The sequence below is a fragment of the Protopterus annectens genome, unplaced genomic scaffold (assembly GCF_019279795.1).
Source record: "Protopterus annectens isolate FY-2018-M unplaced genomic scaffold, PAN1.0 ctg66921_obj.part0, whole genome shotgun sequence".
Taxonomy (NCBI): domain Eukaryota; kingdom Metazoa; phylum Chordata; order Ceratodontiformes; family Protopteridae; genus Protopterus; species Protopterus annectens.
The window spans coordinates 1-8,457 of record NW_025054774.1 but is presented as its reverse complement, the minus strand read 5'-3'; the positions used below and the strand labels follow the sequence as shown (position 1 = coordinate 8,457).

The 8,457-nt window shown below is 41.3% G+C and overlaps 4 non-coding genes across 4 annotated transcripts; all 4 read right to left on the bottom strand.

Annotated features, from left to right (window-relative positions):
- Positions 1 to 2,871: 2,871 nt before the first annotated feature.
- On the bottom strand, positions 2,872 to 2,944 carry TRNAT-AGU. The gene has a single exon. It is a non-coding gene; the product is annotated as a tRNA-Thr (tRNA).
- Positions 2,945 to 4,671: 1,727 nt separating this feature from the next.
- On the bottom strand, positions 4,672 to 4,744 carry TRNAT-AGU. Its single transcript has one exon. It is a non-coding gene; the product is annotated as a tRNA-Thr (tRNA).
- Positions 4,745 to 6,473: 1,729 nt separating this feature from the next.
- Positions 6,474 to 6,546, bottom strand: TRNAT-AGU. The gene has a single exon. It is a non-coding gene; the product is annotated as a tRNA-Thr (tRNA).
- Positions 6,547 to 8,271: 1,725 nt separating this feature from the next.
- On the bottom strand, positions 8,272 to 8,344 carry TRNAT-AGU. Its single transcript has one exon. It is a non-coding gene; the product is annotated as a tRNA-Thr (tRNA).
- Positions 8,345 to 8,457: the final 113 nt, after the last annotated feature.

Below are 8,457 nucleotides of genomic sequence, written 5' to 3'. Positions count from 1 at the left end.
ATTTTAAAAGATCATTCTTGTTTAAGGGATACAAGACAAAAAAAAAAAAGGAAATCATTCTATTCCAGTAAATATCACTCTTAAAGTGAATGACTGTTATTTTGTCTGTGGTAAAAAAGCATACAAATGGTTACCAAGAATTGGTCAGGCAGTTGTTTTTGGGTTATTTGGCACCAGCTATAAGACATTCCTTTACTCTTCCCCAAGGTAAAATACGTAAATGTAATGCCGTGTGTGAATAAACCTGTTAATCCCCGTAGGTAACATTGATGCATCCTGGATCTATCATCACGATTTGGCCCATACAGTGGCAGCAAGTGACTGTCACACATGGACTTGGGCGATGATGTCATTTCTTGGGCTGGTATTCTTCCAGCCTATGGGACAGTGGGAAATCTATTTGGGAGCTCAGAAAAATTGTCAAAACTGTTAGAAACCTGAGCAATGCAACTTTTTCTGCACTGGAGTTGGTGACGGATGAGCTAACTGCAATGAGGACTGTAGTGTTGCAGAATCGATGGCGCCTTATCGATTTCCACCCTAGCATGCGTAAAGGAGGTATTGCTTGTGCTCTTATCCAGGAGTGAGTGTTGTTCTTTATTCCCCGAATAATGAACGCATGATATAGACAGTCATTTGGAAATCTTACAACAAGTTTTACTGAACTTACAAACCAGGACAGAATCCATTGACTGACTTTTCCAGAATTGGTTTGGAAATTGGGAACAGTATTTATGAATGTCTTAATTGCTGTATGTGTTGGTGCCATTATATTCCTACTGTTGTTGTTGTTGCATTCTTGCATCCGAATGATAATATCAAGTGTATTGTCTCAAGCTAATGCAACTAAAGCTTATTATTCTGAATATACCGAAAATGAATCAATGTAAAACCTGTATGAATAAAATGTATTACTGGGATACAAAAGTGTTGTGAAGGGGAAATGTAGTAAGAATCTTTGTTGTTCAACATCTTTGTATCCTGTACAGGAAGGTTAAAAAATGTGAAACGGACATTATGCAAGTAAAAGAAATAAGCTAAATGAGTTGTTTTTCTTGTAAAGGAATTTGCTGACCAGAAAGGAATGCAATAGATGCTACTTTGGTCCAGGCACAGGCCTATCTTGGGACTGACCTCTGACCAGAAAGGAATGCACAGATGCTACTTTGGTCCAGGCACAGGCCTCATCTTGGGACTGACCTCTGACCAAGGAGGAGTACATAGATGTTACCTTGATGTAGGCACCAACTTATCTTGTGTCTGACTTTTTTACCATCTAAGGCTCCACTGAGTGAATTTATAGCCTTGACTGAAATTCCTTGTCTAGTAACCAGTTGCTGAGTATGCACGAAAGAGGGTATATAAACCCATGTAAAGTGTGTAGAAATTAGACTGCTGACAACCAAGAACTTTTTGTGGCAGATCTCCATGCATGTTAAATAAACTCTTTGGCCCACCTTTTTTGCTGCGTGATTCTTCCAGTATATGTTAAGAGTATTACAAATTATTTCTGAGAAGCTCAGCAATTTCTACTTTACTTCGAGGAGTGCATCTTGAATAACTAGCAGGTACCAACGTTTTGGCTGTATCCAAAGATCTACACTCACACTCCAGTGAAAATCAGAGATGCTGAAAAAGGTCATCTACAGAACTATTATGCCTGTTGAAGGCATGACAAGGAAAGGCAAGAGAGTGATTCGATAAAGGTGCTGTACCCCTTGCACTGGAAGTGGATCAGAAAGTCTATACTAATTAGAGAGATCAAAAGAGAAGCTTTTAAAATTACTCTGACTACACTTGTTAAGGCATTCCACAGTCAACTAGAGGCTGAAGCAAGATTCCAACCAGCAATCCTTGGCTCCTCAGTCCAGCACTTTACTGCTGAGCTATCACACCTCACTGCTTTCTGTATCTCTTTTTGATCTACTGTAAGAGCTTCTTTACATGTCAGCTGCATTACGAAAAGAACTTGACTTTTTTGTGTTCCTTTTCCTCGAATCACCCTTTCCAGACTGCTAAGGAATGACACAGCAAATATGCTGATGGACAAATAATTGTGACGACTAAGTCGGTATGATTTTGTGAGGTGGGAGAAAGCCCACGAAGACATAGTAGAAGATTAAAAGCTACAATACCCAGAGCAAGGTTGAAATCTGTAGCCTAGGTATTATTGGTGCCTACTTTAATCAACTGAGCTTAACAAACTCTTGAGTCTTAAAGATTAACCACATAGTGTATCTGCATGAGAAGCCTTGCATCTCCCAGTTCAGAATGGCTCAGCAGGAAAATTGATTGCACAGCAAACCCTGTCACAACCCGGAAAGTCTTAGATCATCAGCCCTTTGTGCAAAGCTGCATCACAATGTGTCAGAAATTCCCAATTAAGTAACTACACCGGAGAGTTGCTGCTGCTGCTGCTGTGATTTGCATTCCTCAGCCAGAAATTGTAAGTCAATCCATGCTGCAGTGTCTTATTTTGGTGGACATTTTTTACTTACCAATAGGGCAGCATGCCTCTCTTTGAACTTGTTTCATTAATATAACCAAAAATGCACTCTTTCTTTTCCAAAATAGCTTTGAAGTGATAACTCTTGATTTGTTCATAGCTGCCAAGGCTTTCCCTCTTTTTGGAAATGGTTTGTGAAATAGTAGAAGCAACCAAAGCTTTGCCAGTTAATCTTGAACGGAAAGCAGTATAAAGTTTGCCCGAGTGGCAAAACATCCCTGCTTTGAAGGTCAGCAAGTACAAGAGTCTGGACAGAGAAACATGCCTGACTTCCATACATAGGAAATGCATCAGGATCTTTTACTGAGTGATCACGAAAAAAAGCCTGGTATGTAACCTAACCTTGCAGTTTTAAGGAAAGGTACAGGCCTTGATGAGATTTGAACTCATGACCCCTGGTTTACTAGACCAGTGCTCTAACCCCTGAGCTACAAGGCCTACATTTCCTGAGGTTTTGATCTTCTTCTTTCCTTGATATGGCTGTGAACTCATCAATTGGCTCAATAGCACCGGAGCACACCTTTCATGACATCTGTCCGGTGAAAAGCCTTTCAAGCTGAGCAAGGATGTGCACGTATACGTGTGGCGAACTTAAGCAACCAGTCTAGTGGCAAGTGATTGGAGATTCGATGAAACCAGGGTGTCCAGCAAAATCGCAAGCAGATAGGTTAGTACTTTGGAAACCTTCACAGATGGGAATGGAAGTCAGGCTCATGAGTATTCCTGAGAGCGAAGACACTCTGACCCAAATCAGGGAAAGTATGGCCTCAGAATACGAACTCTTCATTTTATTACAAATTATTTCTGAGAAGCTCAGCAATTTCTACTTTACTTCGAGGAGTGCATCTTGAATAACTAGCAGGTACCAACGTTTTGGCTGTATCCAAAGATCTACACTCACACTCCAGTGAAAATCAGAGATGCTGAAAAAGGTCATCTACAGAACTATTATGCCTGTTGAAGGCATGACAAGGAAAGGCAAGAGAGTGATTCGATAAAGGTGCTGTACCCCTTGCACTGGAAGTGGATCAGAAAGTCTATACTAATTAGAGAGATCAAAAGAGAAGCTTTTAAAATTACTCTGACTACACTTGTTAAGGCATTCCACAGTCAACTAGAGGCTGAAGCAAGATTCCAACCAGCAATCCTTGGCTCCTCAGTCCAGCACTTTACTGCTGAGCTATCACACCTCACTGCTTTCTGTATCTCTTTTTGATCTACTGTAAGAGCTTCTTTACATGTCAGCTGCATTACGAAAAGAACTTGACTTTTTTGTGTTCCTTTTCCTCGAATCACCCTTTCCAGACTGCTAAGGAATGACACAGCAAATATGCTGATGGACAAATAATTGTGACGACTAAGTCGGTATGATTTTGTGAGGTGGGAGAAAGCCCACGAAGACATAGTAGAAGATTAAAAGCTACAATACCCAGAGCAAGGTTGAAATCTGTAGCCTAGGTATTATTGGTGCCTACTTTAATCAACTGAGCTTAACAAACTCTTGAGTCTTAAAGATTAACCACATAGTGTATCTGCATGAGAAGCCTTGCATCTCCCAGTTCAGAATGGCTCAGCAGGAAAATTGATTGCACAGCAAACCCTGTCACAACCCGGAAAGTCTTAGATCATCAGCCCTTTGTGCAAAGCTGCATCACAATGTGTCAGAAATTCCCAATTAAGTAACTACACCGGAGAGTTGCTGCTGCTGCTGCTGTGATTTGCATTCCTCAGCCAGAAATTGTAAGTCAATCCATGCTGCAGTGTCTTATTTTGGTGGACATTTTTTACTTACCAATAGGGCAGCATGCCTCTCTTTGAACTTGTTTCATTAATATAACCAAAAATGCACTCTTTCTTTTCCAAAATAGCTTTGAAGTGATAACTCTTGATTTGTTCATAGCTGCCAAGGCTTTCCCTCTTTTTGGAAATGGTTTGTGAAATAGTAGAAGCAACCAAAGCTTTGCCAGTTAATCTTGAACGGAAAGCAGTATAAAGTTTGCCCGAGTGGCAAAACATCCCTGCTTTGAAGGTCAGCAAGTACAAGAGTCTGGACAGAGAAACATGCCTGACTTCCATACATAGGAAATGCATCAGGATCTTTTACTGAGTGATCACGAAAAAAAGCCTGGTATGTAACCTAACCTTGCAGTTTTAAGGAAAGGTACAGGCCTTGATGAGATTTGAACTCATGACCCCTGGTTTACTAGACCAGTGCTCTAACCCCTGAGCTACAAGGCCTACATTTCCTGAGGTTTTGATCTTCTTCTTTCCTTGATATGGCTGTGAACTCATCAATTGGCTCAATAGCACCGGAGCACACCTTTCATGACATCTGTCCGGTGAAAAGCCTTTCAAGCTGAGCAAGGATGTGCACGTATACGTGTGGCGAACTTAAGCAACCAGTCTAGTGGCAAGTGATTGGAGATTCGATGAAACCAGGGTGTCCAGCAAAATCGCAAGCAGATAGGTTAGTACTTTGGAAACCTTCACAGATGGGAATGGAAGTCAGGCTCATGAGTATTCCTGAGAGCGAAGACACTCTGACCCAAATCAGGGAAAGTATGGCCTCCGAATACGAACTCTTCATTTTATTACAAATTATTTCTGAGAAGCTCAGCAATTTCTACTTTACTTCGAGGAGTGCATCTTGAATAACTAGCAGGTACCAACGTTTTGGCTGTATCCAAAGATCTACACTCACACTCCAGTGAAAATCAGAGATGCTGAAAAAGGTCATCTACAGAACTATTATGCCTGTTGAAGGCATGACAAGGAAAGGCAAGAGAGTGATTCGATAAAGGTGCTGTACCCCTTGCACTGGAAGTGGATCAGAAAGTCTATACTAATTAGAGAGATCAAAAGAGAAGCTTTTAAAATTACTCTGACTACACTTGTTAAGGCATTCCACAGTCAACTAGAGGCTGAAGCAAGATTCCAACCAGCAATCCTTGGCTCCTCAGTCCAGCACTTTACTGCTGAGCTATCACACCTCACTGCTTTCTGTATCTCTTTTTGATCTACTGTAAGAGCTTCTTTACATGTCAGCTGCATTACGAAAAGAACTTGACTTTTTTGTGTTCCTTTTCCTCGAATCACCCTTTCCAGACTGCTAAGGAATGACACAGCAAATATGCTGATGGACAAATAATTGTGACGACTAAGTCGGTATGATTTTGTGAGGTGGGAGAAAGCCCACGAAGACATAGTAGAAGATTAAAAGCTACAATACCCAGAGCAAGGTTGAAATCTGTAGCCTAGGTATTATTGGTGCCTACTTTAATCAACTGAGCTTAACAAACTCTTGAGTCTTAAAGATTAACCACATAGTGTATCTGCATGAGAAGCCTTGCATCTCCCAGTTCAGAATGGCTCAGCAGGAAAATTGATTGCACAGCAAACCCTGTCACAACCCGGAAAGTCTTAGATCATCAGCCCTTTGTGCAAAGCTGCATCACAATGTGTCAGAAATTCCCAATTAAGTAACTACACCGGAGAGTTGCTGCTGCTGCTGCTGTGATTTGCATTCCTCAGCCAGAAATTGTAAGTCAATCCATGCTGCAGTGTCTTATTTTGGTGGACATTTTTTACTTACCAATAGGGCAGCATGCCTCTCTTTGAACTTGTTTCATTAATATAACCAAAAATGCACTCTTTCTTTTCCAAAATAGCTTTGAAGTGATAACTCTTGATTTGTTCATAGCTGCCAAGGCTTTCCCTCTTTTTTTGGAAATGGTTTGTGAAATAGTAGAAGCAACCAAAGCTTTGCCAGTTAATCTTGAACGGAAAGCAGTATAAAGTTTGCCCGAGTGGCAAAACATCCCTGCTTTGAAGGTCAGCAAGTACAAGAGTCTGGACAGAGAAACATGCCTGACTTCCATACATAGGAAATGCATCAGGATCTTTTACTGAGTGATCACGAAAAAAAGCCTGGTATGTAACCTAACCTTGCAGTTTTAAGGAAAGGTACAGGCCTTGATGAGATTTGAACTCATGACCCCTGGTTTACTAGACCAGTGCTCTAACCCCTGAGCTACAAGGCCTACATTTCCTGAGGTTTTGATCTTCTTCTTTCCTTGATATGGCTGTGAACTCATCAATTGGCTCAATAGCACCGGAGCACACCTTTCATGACATCTGTCCGGTGAAAAGCCTTTCAAGCTGAGCAAGGATGTGCACGTATACGTGTGGCGAACTTAAGCAACCAGTCTAGTGGCAAGTGATTGGAGATTCGATGAAACCAGGGTGTCCAGCAAAATCGCAAGCAGATAGGTTAGTACTTTGGAAACCTTCACAGATGGGAATGGAAGTCAGGCTCATGAGTATTCCTGAGAGCGAAGACACTCTGACCCAAATCAGGGAAAGTATGGCCTCGAATACGAACTCTTCATTTTATTACAAATTATTTCTGAGAAGCTCAGCAATTTCTACTTTACTTCGAGGAGTGCATCTTGAATAACTAGCAGGTACCAACGTTTTGGCTGTATCCAAAGATCTACACTCACACTCCAGTGAAAATCAGAGATGCTGAAAAAGGTCATCTACAGAACTATTATGCCTGTTGAAGGCATGACAAGGAAAGGCAAGAGAGTGATTCGATAAAGGTGCTGTACCCCTTGCACTGGAAGTGGATCAGAAAGTCTATACTAATTAGAGAGATCAAAAGAGAAGCTTTTAAAATTACTCTGACTACACTTGTTAAGGCATTCCACAGTCAACTAGAGGCTGAAGCAAGATTCCAACCAGCAATCCTTGGCTCCTCAGTCCAGCACTTTACTGCTGAGCTATCACACCTCACTGCTTTCTGTATCTCTTTTTGATCTACTGTAAGAGCTTCTTTACATGTCAGCTGCATTACGAAAAGAACTTGACTTTTTTGTGTTCCTTTTCCTCGAATCACCCTTTCCAGACTGCTAAGGAATGACACAGCAAATATGCTGATGGACAAATAATTGTGACGACTAAGTCGGTATGATTTTGTGAGGTGGGAGAAAGCCCACGAAGACATAGTAGAAGATTAAAAGCTACAATACCCAGAGCAAGGTTGAAATCTGTAGCCTAGGTATTATTGGTGCCTACTTTAATCAACTGAGCTTAACAAACTCTTGAGTCTTAAAGATTAACCACATAGTGTATCTGCATGAGAAGCCTTGCATCTCCCAGTTCAGAATGGCTCAGCAGGAAAATTGATTGCACAGCAAACCCTGTCACAACCCGGAAAGTCTTAGATCATCAGCCCTTTGTGCAAAGCTGCATCACAATGTGTCAGAAATTCCCAATTAAGTAACTACACCGGAGAGTTGCTGCTGCTGCTGCTGTGATTTGCATTCCTCAGCCAGAAATTGTAAGTCAATCCATGCTGCAGTGTCTTATTTTGGTGGACATTTTTTACTTACCAATAGGGCAGCATGCCTCTCTTTGAACTTGTTTCATTAATATAACCAAAAATGCACTCTTTCTTTTCCAAAATAGCTTTGAAGTGATAACTCTTGATTTGTTCATAGCTGCCAAGGCTTTCCCTCTTTTTGGAAATGGTTTGTGAAATAGTAGAAGCAACCAAAGCTTTGCCAGTTAATCTTGAACGGAAAGCAGTATAAAGTTTGCCCGAGTGGCAAAACATCCCTGCTTTGAAGGTCAGCAAGTACAAGAGTCTGGACAGAGAAACATGCCTGACTTCCATACATAGGAAATGCATCAGGATCTTTTACTGAGTGATCACGAAAAAAGCCTGGTATGTAACCTAACCTTGCAGTTTTAAGGAAAGGTACAGGCCTTGATGAGATTTGAACTCATGACCCCTGGTTTACTAGACCAGTGCTCTAACCCCTGAGCTACAAGGCCTACATTTCCTGAGGTTTTGATCTTCTTCTTTCCTTGATATGGCTGTGAACTCATCAATTGGCTCAATAGCACCGGAGCACACCTTTCATGACATCTGTCCGGTGAAAAGCCTT